This window comes from Vicugna pacos, chromosome 4, assembly GCF_048564905.1.
Source record: "Vicugna pacos chromosome 4, VicPac4, whole genome shotgun sequence".
Lineage (NCBI taxonomy): Eukaryota > Metazoa > Chordata > Mammalia > Artiodactyla > Camelidae > Vicugna > Vicugna pacos.
The window spans coordinates 38,353,180-38,370,266 of NC_132990.1; the positions used below are offsets into that span (position 1 = coordinate 38,353,180).

General features: G+C 39.0%; 1 protein-coding gene across 23 annotated transcripts in view; it reads right to left on the reverse strand.

Annotated features, from left to right (window-relative positions):
• Positions 1–17,087, reverse strand: part of TRPM3 (transient receptor potential cation channel subfamily M member 3) — an 846,268-nt gene that overhangs the window by 365,852 nt on the left and 463,329 nt on the right. The gene's annotated exons all lie outside the window — the stretch shown is intronic.

Sequence of the window (17,087 nt, forward strand, 5' to 3'; positions counted from 1 at the left end):
CTTAAGTTAGTATACTAACTAGTAAACTAGTATCTGTCACAGTCTCTTTGTACCTACACGCCACTGTGGCTGATCTTACTCTTCTAGTTTTCTAACTCACTCATCCTCCCCCACCTAACTCCAGCTTCTGCTGGGATAGCTACAGAGTCACACCCTCAAGCTATTCTTTTTTTTTTCTTTTCTTTTCAAATTCACAGTAGAAGCAGCTTGAGGGCATTTTCCTTCAGCACAGGTAACACATCAACTGGTGCATTAGTCAGAGGGCCAAAGGATGGTCCTGTTGCAAGAGCAGCACTAAGCATTTTAGGATATTTTAAACTGAGTAAACATTGTACTTTGATTTCACAACTTCAATAAAAGGATCCCCCAGTAATAAATAATGAATTAAATTTCAGTTAGGAAGGTTGTACTTCATCATTTTTTAAAAAAGTGACTCTGAATAGAAACACACAGATTTCAATCTCACTGAGAAGTGTTAGAAGTTAAAAACAACTAAGGACTCACACACGGAGGAGAGTCATTTTTTGCAGTTGTGTTTTTAAAAAAAGATATATGAGAAATTTAAATTTAAATCCATGTCCAAATTTAGAAGATTCAAACTTAGTATCTGTTTTGGGTAAATAAAATTTTTGTAATTGTGAATTCAGGATTGGATCACAAAGAAAAAGAAAAAAAAGAAAAAAAGAGAGTATCTCCTTGTGAAATTCTTCTGGAACTCTAATGAGGAAATGTCTTTTCTTTTAAAACTGTGGTTCTCTCACAAATTTCAGTCTGTTCCTATTCAGCTCCATCAAATGTGGGACATTTTAATTCCACATAATTCCAGTTTCTTAGAGACGACTCTGAAGCCCCAGTTCCTTGGGGACAATCAGTGCTGAGACAGGTCAGAGAACAGAGGGACCCCTGTGGGCCAGAGGGGAGGGAAGCTTGGGAAGAGTCTGTGAAAGAGAGAAGCCTTGAGTGGGATTTGAGAGCCTTGAATTTGGATGGTAAGACATATTCTAAAAAACACTTTTATTTAAAAAAATATTCAAGTGGGCAAAGCCCATGGGTAGAATGAGAAGTTAAAATCAGATACATGTTCTGATCCAAAGAAACTCTGGGTTTACTTTGTGAACTTGCACTATAGTTGTACAAAATAATGTGAGTGATTGTGCCAATTTATGCCAGTATACAGAAGACTTTCATTTATATTAGTATCTCTCAATGTGTTTTCTATGGAAGTTACAGATGTTAACAGATAAACTCTGAATGAAGAGGTATGGTCAAAATACTGGGGAAACTCCTGAGTTAAACAAGGTTCAACCATTTCCTTTTAGCCTTAAATACTTCTCGGCATCATTTCAATGTGGATGTACACTGAGACCCTTTAAGAGGAGAATACAGTCAGGATTTTTCAAATTTGTTTTAACATAAACCCTCTTCTCTTGGGATATTTCAAGGACCTAGTAGTTCCCACAATGCACTGTGGAAAATGCTGATCCATATTATGTCATGTGGACTCCATGGAAACCAAGTTGGTGTCTTTATTCTCCTTTATGTCTACCTATAGCGATATCTGTATAAAGTTTCTTAGAATAGTGCCTGATACATAGTGAGTGGTAACTATTACTATTACTACTACTACTACTACTACTACTACTACTACTACTACTACTACCACCACCACCACCACCACCACCCAAGCTCCTCTAGTCAGTATATAGTAAGCTTAATTTGAAACCAGGCCTGCAGGTCTCTACACTATAGCAAAATCAGTATCTATGTGATAAACCAGGGTATCAATTAAAGATGCATTCTGAGCAATAGAAAGAACATGAACTTCAGCATCAGGAAAACTGTGTCTAATCCCAGGGGAACAGATCATTCACCATAAAACTCGGCTAAGTTAGCTAACCTTTCCAAACCTCAGTTTTCTTACTGATTATATGAGGATGTTAAGAGCAATATTGTTTTAATTGAAAGGTTGTTATGAATATTAGAACTAACTTAATGTAAAATGCTTCTATCACAGTGACTCTTGCAAAATGGTAACCTTTTCTAGTGAAAACAAATGATTCAGGATCCGGTCATATTCAGAAGAGGCTGGGTAAGACCCAGTACCCTGAGTCCAAATCCCAAGCATTTTTCACTATATCAAAGCTGCATCAGAATCCCTTTGGGCAAAAGGCACATTAAGATTAATTCCTCCATTAAGTCTACAAAGGCTGCCAGTCACTCTTTCTAGTGCTCATTTATTACCATTCTAGATCCTTGTGCTCATTTATTTCCATTCAAGGTTTTCCAAAGAGAGCTTTAGTATAGCTGATAGGCCTTTTCCCCTTGGGTGGCTGGGGACACGGAGAGTAGGTAGCAATTTCCTAACACTGCCTTAGTCTACTTCTTCCCTGCTACTGTCCTCTCCGTAGTGACTTTTTTTTCCCCTTTTCTCAGCTCACATTATTGTCCTGAACAGCATTGCTCATCATCTTATGTTCCAACTATATTCACTGCAGTAAACTATAAAAGACTGAAGTTAAAAAGAAAGCTGGGAGGAAATGAGGCTAAAGTGAATGTTCTAAGCAGCAAAGCTGATCTGCCTGGCAAATTACTGGCAAAAGATGAACCAGTCAGAAAGAAGACTGGCTCTTGGGAAGCATCTTCATCTTCATCCTCGCCATTACAAGCCTTGCTGAGTGGTCTTAGCAAAAGAGAACACTTGAGGAACGGCTTATCACTTCTAGATCTTATATTTCCACAATGTGACATTCAGAATTTAAAAATGAAAAACCAAAACCAAAAATAAAAGGCTTTTCCCCTAACTCATTTGACAACAAAACTAGACCCAAACTGAAATAAAACTACTTAGAGTTATCATCCCCTTTAGTGTTATATATATTTGATCCTGTTTTATTATGGGATGCTGCCTCAGACCCTACCAGGGTATTATACATTATACAGCACATCTACTGTAATACTTTTCTAAAATCTGAAAATCACTGAATTACAAAACAGGAATCCCGCTCCTGGGCATATATTCAGAAGGAACCCTACTTCAAAATGACACCTGCACCCCAATATTCATAGCAGCACTATTTAGAATAGCCAAGACATGGAAACAGCTTAAATGTCCATCAACAGATGACTGGATAAAGATGTGGTATATTTATACAATGGAATACTATTCAGCCATAAAAACAGACAACATAACGCCATTTGCAGGAACACTGATGTTCCTGGAGAATGTCATTCTAGGTGAAGTAAGCCAGAAAGAGAAAGAAAAATACCATATGAGATCACTCGTATGTGGAACCTAAAAGAAACAAAACAAAACATAAATACAAAACAGAAACAGACTCATAGACATAGAATACAAACTTGTGGTTGCCAAGGGGGAGAGGGGTGGGAAGGGACAGACTGGGATTTCAAAATGTAGAATAGATAAACAAGATTATACTGTATAGCATAGGGAAATATATACAAGATCTTGTGGTAGCTCACAGGGAAAAAAATGTGACAATGAATATATGTATGTTCATGTATAATTTAAAAATTGTGATCTACATTGGAATTTGACATAACATTGTAAAATGACTATAACTCAATTAAAACAAAGTAAAAAAAATATCTAGCTCCAAAGGATTGTGGATCTGTATAATCAAAACGCCATAGCTTTGTATATTTGAAAGTAGGTTTCTTTCCCCCTTCCACTGACTAATCTCTCCAATCTCCTACTCCCCACCATATTGAGCTGACCTATAAGACCCTTTCTTCTACCTCAACTGTTGGCATAGTTGAAGCTCATCACCATAGGCGGTTTTTTGCCTCCCCTTTTTGGGCATTTCTTTTGCTCATTTGGTGATTCTTATTTTTTGCTATACAGGTACCTGGGCTCTCTACTCACTCCTGGGACCACTTTCCATCCATTACCCTACCAAAACTTGCTTAGAATAACGGTATGGAAAATGGTACCAGAATTCCCACTAGGGAGAAAACTTTCTTTGAGGGGAAAATACATTCTTGCAGGGAAGAAAGTGAAAAACCATGAGGAACTCAAGTAAGGAAATGAAGTTAAACTGTGCTTTGTGAGAAAAGGAGAGACATTTGTGTTTCAGTTCTCAAGAGGGCCTAGAGTGATCAAGGGAAAAAGAGAAACATTGAACAGAGAAAAAGAACCATTGGGAAACTAGGTTATACTGAGAATAATTAACAGTGAAATATCTCTTGGCCATAAGAACTTTGAAGGTTAGAGATGTTTGGAGTATGGTTTTAGGTTGTTTGTCTGATACATGATGTAACTAATAAAATTTTTGTGAAATCTACTATCTCGTGGGTGTTTTATAGAAGAGGAACTTGGGGGTGTGTGTGTAGAAATCAAGGAAGGGCTGGTTTTCCTGTGTGTCAGTGTAAGAACAGAGACACGACATACAGAAGCAGGAGTCTGAAGGCCAAGGTACCATAAAAGCATCAGTGCCACAGCATACAGAAAAATTAACTTACAATGGACCTAAGGCCTAAATCTAAGAACTAATGCTATAAAACTCTTAGAAGAAAACACAGAAGTCAATCTTTGTGATCTTGGATTAAGCAATGGTTTCTTAGATATGATAACTAAAGCACAGGTTATCATATAGGTAAGGTGGACTTCATCAAAATTAAAAGGTTTTGTGCACTAAAGAACACCATCAAGATGGTGAAAACACACTCCTAGAATGAGAGAAATAATATCCTCCACTTCATAAGACACTTTTTTGGGAGTTTATCTAGGTATTTAGGTTATTCTCACTAACCTCAAATTTATAGCATCTTTAAGATAAGAAAAAGACCACATTCATGGGAGCTGCTCATTAGCACCTCTACCCAGTTCTACATTGAGACACCAAATCAACCATGGTGAGAGTATTCATACCATAGGAATTAGCCAGTGATACAAATTAGGGTCTTTATTCCTTCCCCTGATCTGGTTGTTAAACATTATCCATCTGGTTATTAAACAGTTACAGCATACTATCTCCCACTGGAAAAAAAACAGAAAAATTCAGACTAAGGTCATTGAAAAAAGGACTACCAATTGTAACAAAAATTTCACTGAATACAATTTTTAAGATAAAGTTCAATAAGTTGCGTAGCCTGGAACTGGTCAGTTTCAAAGTTGTGATAAAGTTCCTTACTAACAGACAGGGAATTTTACAAAGCAGTTGACTCCTAAATGGACAACAGTCCCAGTAAGTTAAGTGAGTTACTATTCTCAAAATCCCTGGTAGAAAGTAAGTGAAGTATACATCTGCACTCCATAAATAAAAAGGAATAATACTGATGAATGTCAGCAACTGCCTACTAACCAAAGAAACCAGCAGGCTAATCCTGAAAAGTAATCCAGTCATCCTGGTTTGAAAGCAAACTCTTTCTCTTTGTACAGCATGATAAATTTACTGAGGCATTTTCACATGCATCATTTTTTCTGATTGATATAACCGTTTCAAGACATGAGTATGCAAGGCTTTTCTTTTTTTTCTTTTTAGCAGGAGAAATGTGAAATTTAGAAAAGGTTAGTAATGTACATAAAGTCACAAATTCAAAATTGACTACAGTTTCACAAGTATGAAAGACCGTAAGTTTCTCTAGGAAGCAAGAGAGAACTTTCATAAAGGAGTTGTTGAGTAGGGCTATCGTACAATATCATGTTACACCTATTTCAAAATGTATTTTAAGAGCTACAAATAAGAGATGAATAAAGGTTTCTTTAAAGGAAAAAGAACTTGTTACTTGCACCACAGCCATTCCTAGGAAACACCTGGTGGAAAAATCTTTTGAACGTCTACAATGTTATGAACTCCTTCATGTGTCTTGGAACAAATATATAATGCTACCCAGGCTGTATTTTTATTCATATCAGTAAAAGAACAGGTGTTTATTTGTACACTTATCTAACATCGAATAGTCACAATTTCTGAAGAAGATTCTCTAATTAGTTGCAGTGGATAAATACCATGTAAGTCTTTAGGCCTGGGGAACCTCTCAGGTTCAGCTCAAAGGTTAGATGTAATCTCCGTGTTAGGATCACCTAGGAGCTTCCTTCAGCCAGCCACCTGTCCTGTCTTGGCCAGCATGACATCATGAAAGGAACATACTCTTTGGAATCAGATAGGTAAGAATCTATTAGCTGAACAACCTTGGGCACATTACCTAACTTCTCTGAGTCCAGGGTCCTCATCTGTAAGAATGTAGATAATGGGTTTCTTGCAGATCATATACCCAATGATCATGCACTGTGCCTGGGACATATATTTTAGTGACCCTTCTTTCCATCCCTCCCCCACCAAGCCTGATCTCCATTCCCAGCCTGAGACAGAATCCAGAGGGACTCCCATTTCACTATAGCCAGCACACACTTTCCTTGCAGTGAGTGAGAATCAGTCTCCTTCCAGTGTAGAAGACTATCTGTGGTGAGATTTCCTGGACATTAAGAGGAAGAATACAGATATACTCACATGAGACACTGGTCAAGAAGGAGCAAGGGAACTGAGTATTATCTCTTGAGCCAAAACCTCAGGAAGTGAAGGGTCTGTCTACTGTGAAAGAAAACATAGAACAGGGAAGCCTGACTTCTCTTACCCAGGAGGTCAAGCAGCTAGTGATTTCTCAAATAGATTCACCAACATCCACATCCACATCCACATGAAAGTTCTCACCATGCCAGGCCACCAGGCACAATGTGCAAATTACACACTAAAGTCAAGAGATTTAAAAGCACCCTAGCCCATTTTAGGTACCATTTCTCTAGACAGCGGAGGTGTTCTCAAAGTATCAGGCTCAGCCACGGGACCCTGAACATAAAAGATTTATGGATCCCAGCCCAGACCGACTGAATCAGAGGGTTCCTGGAGATTCTTACATATGCTGCAGTTTGAGAACATCTTCTAGAAAGTTCATTTCTTTGAAAGTGCTTCTGTCTTTAAAAAGGCAGTCTGTGCAGTAGTTAAGGGCATGGAACCAGAGAACCAGACCACCTGCATTTAAAGCTTGCCTCCTCACCTGTATGGATTCTGGACAAGTCTCTTAACCTCTCTACTTCTCAATTTCCTCTTCTGTAAAATGGTACAAATAATAGTTTTCACCTCAATAGATTATTGTGAGGATTAAATGAGATAATGTACCACTCTGCTGGATTCTAGTGAGTCCTTTGTAAATAACAGCTATTAATAATAAAAACTCCTTCCTGAGAATGAAGGAACTGGGTGCAGCCACAGATGGACGGTGGACAAGTCTGCACGATCCCCCTGAGTCATGATTTTCTTACTTGTGAATCATCATAATGTGCTGCTTCTTTAATTCCAGGGATTTTTTTTTTTTAGAAGAGAAAGGTACAGCATTACTTTAAGTATGACGGGCCAAAAATATTTAAGAAATGCATGTGAGTACAAAGAACCTAAAACATGTTCTATCAGGGCATTAGAGAAACAGGGATGTATGAGCCACTGCTGTGTAGGGTACAGTACTAACGTGCACATCTGAAATGATAAGTGTCTTGGATGCTTCTCAGAGCTGCTGCCTGCTTGGATATTTATGTCTAGTGACCAAAGCAAATGCAATCAGCCCACTGAGGATGAGAAAAACCAGCCCCATGTCTATTTCACTATCTGTCAGTATAGCATATTTCAGTCTTTTGCAGTCAGTTGATATTGCTCAGAAAACCCCCTTTATGGGTTTCTTTACTCCCAAAACTTGTGTCTTTCTCTTTTCCCAGCAACCATCCAATGTATTTAGTGCATCTACAACAGAGACACTTTTAGTGCTTCAGAGACATCATCAGGATTCAAGTTAATTCCAGTGCCTTTGCTTGCAACGTAAATTCCTGAAACACTGCTTCCACGAGGAAATACTGTAGTTTCCGTCATGGGGCAAGGCATTTAGATTAGTGTTAATTTTCCATTGGCATAATGTAAACAACTTCATAAAACATAAATGGTAGAAAACGGAAACACACTTGTTTTGGTGACAGGCGGCTCTGTTTTATATGAGGAACTTTGTCTCCTGGCTATGCGCTCACTGGGTGCCCTGCCAGCATCCTAACATAAAACCTCAAGGTTGGATGCCACCCATTTTCCAGGGAAATGAACATTATTCCCAAATGGCACATTCACACCTTTTCCACAAATGCCAGAGAGTAGCAGGTTAAAATAAAAATTTTTCCCCCTAGGGAAGAAAGAAAATTGGAAGATTGTATGTTATTGACCTAGTGGATATCTTGAGATGAGTCATCTTAAGGGAATATTTTTCTAGAGGAGAAAAGAATTCCAACTAATACAACTACTTGTAAGGTTAGGTTGTGTAGTGCTTTTTGAAACCAGTGATAGGTCAACATACAAAGTCCCCTTTGGGCCCAGTGGCTGTGTTTTCAAGCACACACCTTTCTGTTGATTCTCCTCATCTCCTGTCATGCCTCTCCATTTGCCATTCCATTGCTCAGACTTGGGGAGATGGAGGGTAGTCATTTCATTCATTCATTTATTAAATATTTATCATTTGCTTATGTGGCATAGATTTTCTACTCACAGATGAATGCAAAGATGAAGACAACATACCGTTATCTTTCTAATTTTAACTCCATCCTACTGCATTCTGAGGCATCTCTATGAAACATATGGTAGCTAGTAAAATCATCATCTTTTGTCAAAAAGTTCTAGTGATACAGTCCTTCCCCAAAAAACAAGAACAATCTCAAACAAACAACCTAGCCTGCCACCTAAAAAAATTAGAAAAAGAGCAAAACCTAAAGTCAGCATATGCTTCAACATATGCTGACTTTATTGATTTGCATGTGATTCAACATATGCAAATCAATCAAGGTGATACACCACATCAACAAAGGAAAGGACAAAAATTACGTGGTCATCTCAATAGATGCAGAAAAAGCATCTGATAAAATTCAACAGCCGTTTGTGATAAAAACTCTAACCAAGTTGTATAAAGGAAACATATCTCAACATAATAAAAGCTATTTATGACAGACCCACAGTCAACATAATACTCAATGGTGAAAAGCTGAAAGCCTTCCTGCTAGAATCTGAAACAAGACAAGGATGCCCACTCTCACCACTTCTATTCAACATAGTATTGGAAGTTCTAGCCACAGCAATCAAACAAGAAATAAAAAGGATCCAAATTGGAAGAGAAGAGGTAAAATTGTCACCATATGCAGATGACATGATACTATATATAGAAAACCTTAAAGATTCCACACAAAAACTACTAGAGCTGATAAAAGAATTCAGCAAGTTAGCAGGATACAAGATTAACATACAGAAATCAGTTGGAGAAATTGCTTGCCCAATGTCACACAGCTCACGAGTCCAGGCATTCCTCTACTATTACACAGAAATTTCTGAAAGTGTGTTGGAAACACAGTGGTCTGAAAGTCAAACAATATATTTACATGTTTTATATTGAGGTCCATTCCCAAGGAACTAAAGCATTTTACAAAACCCTAGAAGTAGCCTGTGCAGACGCTGCTTTCTTCAGGGTCAGGCAACTAGTCAACTGGAAAAGACTTTGACAGACAACTAGGCTTAGGTAGAAGTGACTGCAGCAGGGCTACCAGTTATCAGCAAATGCTGGTTAGGTCCATCCAGGCATTTTCCTTTTCCACTGGATAGGAAACCACTCCAAGCAGATTCCTGGTGAATCTCCCTAACAAGCTGCCTTCATAGCTGAATTGGTTCTCAAACTTCAACATGTACTAGAATCACCCAGAGGGCTTATTAAACTATACGCTGTTGGACTCCACCCCTGGTGGGTATGGGGTAGGCCTGAGAATCTGTAATTCTTACACATGCCCAAATGATTCTGATAATACTGGTCCAGGGACTACACTTGAGAACCATTGGATTTAACAGTAAGCAGATCAAGTATTAACTCTTTCAAAAAAGAAAAATAAAACCCTGTATTTATATTCAAGAAAACATTCAGGGGGATAAGAATCTGGTATTTCCCAATCAAATCAGTCAACATGGCAAAAGAACTTTCTTACACCTCTTTTATGGCTTTGAGTTAGGTAATCCTATATCCCCATTTGCTCAGGTCATTCCTGGTTTATGTCTGCTGTCCTGCATTTTTCAATAGCTCCTTTCACTTTCACAGGTGTTCAGGTTTGGATGATAATGTACTTGGCCATTCCATTTAGGCTTGTTTACATTTTTGACTTACAAATAAGAGGTAGCTCTATAATGCTTTTAGGGTTCAGGGCCTCAGAGGTCTTAATCCCACCCAGGTTGCAGTGCCATGGGGAGGAGAGGGCATAGGGATGTGGGTGAGGAGGAGCCGTGGTCCTGGGAGAGGAGAGAGCTCTAGTCCTGGTTCTTGACTCCAGTTCCTGGTTTCTTTTGGTTTTCATAGGGGTTGAAGGATATGGGTAGGGAGGGAGTTGGGAGGGAGGATGTTGAACCTGGGCTCCTCTCTCCTCCCCCTAACTGGCCAGCACTCACAGGAGTTAGGAATCAGCATTGTTCACTGATATCTAGACTTTTGGGGTGCTGGTGTATAATGTAAGGTAAGAAAATTGAAGATCTTAATATGCCTCCCTCCCCCCACCCCTGTAATGGGAACCAAGCCTGAATTAGTCTTCCTGCTAAATGGCCACTGCCACGTTATATTCCAAGCTGGCTCTGAAGCCTTATAGCAGTGCTCTTTGCCAAACTTGCGAATATTCTTTACTGAAGTCCATGTTGCTACACTGGAGTATCTAACGATTAAAGAGGTTAAGTTTGTAGGGGCCCATTTATTCCCCACATGACGAGAAGGCCCACGGGGACCACCCTCTTTCTGAATCAGAGGGAAGGATTCCTGAATGTAAATTACAGTGTGGGTGTGCTGGCCCAGCAAGTAGAATGAAGCATTGTCCTTCCACCTTCTTTTAACAGCATCTAATTACTTCCAGACTTGTCAGCAGTTTTTCAACACAATGATTAAGGTAGTGGGAAATGCGCTTTTTTGGCTAAGCTGCCGTGTAATACCTATTTCTTGATAACTGCCAGTGCCCTTACTTGAAATAATTTATCTGAGTTGAGTTTTGCAACTAAAAATGCATACATCTAGCTATGGATTTCATTTAATACAAATGCTACAGGGTGTGAAAAAATCCACACCTAATTGGTAAAGCCGCTCAACTCTCCAGGTCATTAGATAACTTGAATCCAACTTTGTCTGGAATAATCCAAAACTTTCAGTACAGGAATACTTTGGAGATATTTCAGGTTTGGTTCCAGACTATAGCAAAGAAGTGAATACTGTAAGAAAGCAAGTCACACAAATCCTTCCGTTTTCTGGTGAGTGTCAAAGTTTTATCTATACTATACTGTAGTCTAAAGCATGCAATAGCATTCAGTCTAAAACAATGTACATACCTTTATTAAAAGTTCTTTATTGCTAAAAATGTTAACCAATCTGAGCCTTCAGTGAGTCATAATAGTAACATCAAAGATCACTGATCACAGATCAACGTAACAAACAACAATAATATTAAAAAAAAGTTTGAAATATTACAAGAATTACCAAGATGTGACAGAGGAACACAAAGTGAGCAAATGCTGTTGGAAAAATGGTGGTAGACAAGGGTTGCCGCAAACCTTCAATTTGTAAAAAATGCAGTATCTGTAGTGTGCAATAAAGCCAAGTACAATAAACAAGAGATACCTGTATTGCTGTATCTGGACCCCTGGTTTCAGGTAAACGGAAATTTAGGAGAGGCAGAGGGGAAAGTAAAGAGGAGAGCCAACTGGATGTACAAAAGAAAACAGGCAGAAGACATCTGTCACTTCTGTATTAAAAGAAATTGCAGAATTTACTGGTGTTTATTAGGTACTGGCTTCACATAAACACCGCGCTTTTTGTAAATATAGTTAAACTGACAGTCCTTGCCTTATGGGAATTTTATTCTAACATGAATGACCTAAATTCAACCAACACTCTTCACAACTGCCACCACCCACTACCCACACACACAGCCATAGACTGCTTGGGCTGCTGTAACAAAATCCAGCAGACCGGGTGGTGTAAACAACAGAAATTTATCTTTTCACAGTTCTGAAGGTTGAAAAGTCCAAGATCAATGTTCAGGCAGGGTTCAGTTTCTACTGAAGGCTTTTGCAGACAGCCACCTTCTTGCTGTGTCTTTACGGGGTGGCAGGGAGTGAGGAGTGGGGGGCTGGTCGAGGGGAGGATGGGATATCTCTCTTCCTCTCCTTATAAAGCCAGAATCTTATCAGTTTAAGAACCCACCCACATGACCTCATTTAACTTGAATTATCTCCTTTTAGACCCTATCTCCAATAGAGTCATGTTGGAGGTTAGGGCTTCAACATATGGATTGGTTGGGTATTCAGTTCAGTCCATAGCACATGCACATGCTCACACACATAGCACACTAAGTCAAGAGTTAATGCTATGGTGAGAGAACTTGTCATTAAATATTTACATTGAGGATAACCTTCTTGAATCAGGCCTCGTGATGTGCTCTGAAAGGCATGCTGACAATCTGCTGGAGGGAGGAGAGTTCAGTGTAACCTCTTTTCATTTAGCCAGGAAAGGCTTTATGGAGGAACTGGGATTTCGGGACATCTTTGGAGGGCGGAAAGATTTGAGTGATAACACAGGATAATAAGCCCAGAGGGAGCAGCACTGTGAGAGAGAGCAGAGTTAGAAGGAAGAAAGATTCATGAAGAGGGCAATCTGGGAGAGTTTTCTTGTTTTCCCTTTGCTTTTCTAAAGTGGTTTTAAAGTGGTTTTCCTTTGTGCTTCTGCTGTAGGAAGCTAATCAACGCTGGCTGTGTGTAGGTGTTCATTTTTCTTACTCCCTCTGCTCACTTCTGCTGGCTGCTCCCTGGGGTTCTAAGGCATCCGCTTCATGTTTTTATTTTGCTCCAGTCTGTATCCCAGATGAATGATTTACTCATCCCTCTCTGCTCACTCATCTTGTTTCCATCTTCTTGACTTCCCACCCCCAGTTTATTTGTTCAGTAGCATCCTGGCACCGGCCAACACTTAACCCTCCAACTGCCTTACTTTGAACTTCTCTCTAAAAAAAGTCGGCAGAGATGATTAAAAATCAACTGAACTATTTTTTAAAGGTGGGAACCCAATCTTTGGGTACTTCAGGCAGTCTCTGCCTAAACTTTTAATCTAGATGCTTCACCATAGACACACAGCCATGGCCTCTTCTCTCCCTGTTCCATCCTTGCTTATGTTTTTAGGACTCAGGAAATGCAGTATGTTCATTTGTTTTAAGAATTCTATCTTACCAAAAAAAAAAATCCCACAAAAAAATTGAAAAGATAAATATGTGAGGTGACGGAATGGATGTGTTAATAAATGTGATGGGGACTGGGGAGGATCCTTTCAAAATGATACCAAATTATCACAGTGTACACTTCACGTATCTTACAACTGTATTGGCCACTCATACCTCAATAAGCCACAATTTTTAAAAACACACAAAAATAAACCCAAGGCAATTTCAACATACACACATGAGTGCACACATATACATACACATACATATAAGATGCCTCTTTTCTTGAGTGACTGGAAGCTCAGAAGTTACATCAAAGCAATTGCTTCCTGATTAGCATAAGCTTTGATGAACCTAGAATCTATGTCACTCCTCTGTTCGTTCCCCCAACCCCACAGACCCGCCCACTTCCTCTGAGAAAAATGACAGTGTGATTTGGTTCAGAGCTTCAGGAGTCTTGATTTTAGAGCCTGAGTGAACGGAACAGTTCTATTACCTCTTCTGCAGTTTTATAGCACAGAATGGCTTGAAAATGGGAGAGTAAAAGCACCATTAGAGCTGTCTCTTTGATTAAGGCCACTGTCTCCAGAAAGTTTCCTAATAAATTATTAATACAATGTCTGGGAGTACATGATTAACCCATTAGCAAAGACTGTTTTATTGCTTTAGTTGGAAAAGAGATAAAAGCTGTGTCATCTCAGGGAGGTGGGAGTGTTAGGCAAGGTCTGAGAAAATGAAACTTAAAGGGAGACAGATGGAAGAGAATCAGGATGTACCTAAAGATCACTTTTGCTGACATCACAGTTTTGCATGAGAAGGTCCTGGGTTCTGGTCCTCACTCCATCATTTCGCAGAGGGGGACCTCTAGCTAGTCACCTAGCCTCTATAAACCTTAATTTCCTTGATTCTAAGATGAAGAGAAAAATACTATCTAAATTACATGGTTGCTGGGGGAATGAAATGAGGCAATACAGGCAAATATGTGGCACGGTGTCCGGCTCATTGTAAGTACTCAATTAATGCTAACAGTTATTATTATGCAAGAATGACAGCATCTTTTCCCACATTCCATTTGAAGCTCAAGCTTCTAAAACACATAATACAAATGTCGAAAAAATAACAGAAAAACACAGATGCATCTTGATCTTAGAAAATGCTATCTTTGTGTTATCCCCAAACAAACTGGATTCCACCCAAAAAAGCACTAAAAGTATTCTTAGGAGACTTATAAAATAACCCCAAGGGGACATATGCTAAATTGCCTTGATATACTGGTGTGACTTAAGCAAACCTTGCAAAGCTTTTTGTTCTTCCTGAAACCTTGGAAAACTGGGGCTATTTCACCATCTACACCTCACCAATCCTCAGTTCTCTCCAAACTAGTTTCACCTCATCTATTATGAATGTTCTCTTTTCCCTCTCAGACCAACCTGGACGTTTTCTGGTGGTTATTTCTCCAAGTCAGTTAGGCTGTACAACCTCACATTCTTGGATCATTTTACTGACGTGACAATAAATTCAAGAGTATAAACCTCAAATGGACCTTCAACTATGGCTACCATTCTTTCCATCATTTCCCTAGTAAAGCATCTCTCCTGTCCACAGTAACTATTTGAAACATTTCCACTGTCACTATGTATTACTTAGAAAATCAAAGATTTCCAAAGAAACTCACTTGAAAACAACAAACCCAATGACCTAGATAACAGCACTCATCTTCTTTCCTCTTAGATTAAAGGAGTTATTCCTATTTCTATTTCTATTTCCTAAGTTTTAGATCTCTCTTCTTCAGTCTCCTCAGGAATCTGACATGTGACTATTCATTTTCCTCTCCCATATAATCAACCAGCACCTTTCAAATGGATCCTTCTTAGACACTAATGAACTTATTCACAAAACACAAACAGACTCACAGAAGTAGTAAACAAACAAATGGTTATGGGGAGGGGGAAATGGGGATGGGAAGAGACAAATCGGGAGTTCAAGATTTGCTAATATTAACTGCTATATAAAATAGATTTTAAAAAACACCAGAAATTGACACATTGTTACCGACTATACTTGACATATATACACAAAAAAATGGATCTTTCTTGCAACATTTAAATATGCACAAACCTTAGATATTTTCAAGTAACACTCTCTGATCCTCACATTCTGCTTCAGCTCCCAGTACACTTTTGTCCTCCCTCTCCACAGCCAAACTGGTTGAAAGTTCTTTAAACTTTTGATCTTCCTTTCCTTATCTCTTTCTATTCAACCTCCACGGTCTGGAATCCATGCTATCAGAGCAGCATTTCTGCCAGGAGTACCACTGAGCTCCACTGGGCTAAATCTACTCAACTCTCATCAGCATTAGATGCTATCCATCACCTCCTTCTTCTAAAACTCTCTTCCCTCAACATCCATGATCCCATTACCCTTGTTCTTCTCCTATTGCCCTGTCATCCCTTCACACTCTTCTGCAGGCTGATCCTACTTTTCCCAGCCATTAGATGTAGGAGTTCCTCCAGGATCAGTGCTAATACCTCGTATCTTCTCACTTTGTACATTTCCCTAAGCAACTTTATCTACCCTTCACAGCTTTGGCCCTTCAGACCAATAAATCTAAGTGCCTTCTTCAGAAGCATCAAACACATCCTCTCCAAGATTCATTTTATCTCATTGCAGCATTTTCTCTCTGACTGAAAGACACCTCTGTGGAAATAAACAAAAAGACCACCCAAATGAGAGCAAGCAAGACTATTTACTCAAGGGAAGGGAGTCAGCCACCATTATTTGTGTTTGGCAGAGACTGAAAGGCAGGCAGGGGAGTGGGAATGATTTACAGTTAAGGGAAAAAAATGGCTCCAGGTATGTCTGGAATAGAGGCTGTCGGCATGAGGAAGTTGTAGGTGGGATAACTAGAAGTGAGCATCCTATGTGATTGGTTAGAGGTATATATTAGGCTTCTTCGAGTTGGAGAGACTATAAATATGAGGTTTGCTTTCTGGGATAGCTGCTGCATGTTAGGGGTCAGAGTTTTACTTTATAGATGGTCTGGTCATTCTCCATTTGCATACTCAGTCTCTCAACTCCATCAGCACAGTCCTGCAAACCATAAATTAAGGCAGTATCGCATGATGATAAGAATGTGAGCTCTGGAATCACACTGTTTATTTCACAGGTCCACCACACACAAGCTGGGTAACTTTGGACAAGCTACTTAAATGCTGTTTAATTTTAGTTTACTTAACCTGAAAATTAGTAGAATGAGAGACTTATCTGACACAGACACAGTTACTGGCTATCCAGCAGGTACTACCCACACTTTTATGGAAGTGTTAAAAACATTAACAGTGTGCTTGGTCCTAGGATAATCAGGAATGGTACCTTATAAGTAACATATCCTAAAAATGAGAATGTGATTGAAGAAAAAAGGAGATAGAGGGTGCTGAGAATTCCACTATTCTTAGATTAGAGGTTGATAAGTTTTGTCATTCAATGTCAAAATGTTTGATTTATTGCCTTATTACTTTGGAATGAAGACAGTTTTACTAATAAGGCTGATATTAACATAAGGAAAATTCAGCTTATTTGTGTGTGTTAGTACAGCCTTGCAGAATTCAGCACAGTATTTTAAGAATCAAACTTGTTAAGAGAAGCTCTCATGCCAAAGCCTGAAATTTAAATTAACCAAGACTTCTAACTTTGAAGCCTTGCAATGTTGGAATAATGGAATTTGCATCCTGAATTAGTATAAATATAGAGAGAGAGAAGTAGGCGATACACCTGAGAAAACAGTGGGCTCCAGCATCTTCCAACATCTCCTCTTAATCATTCT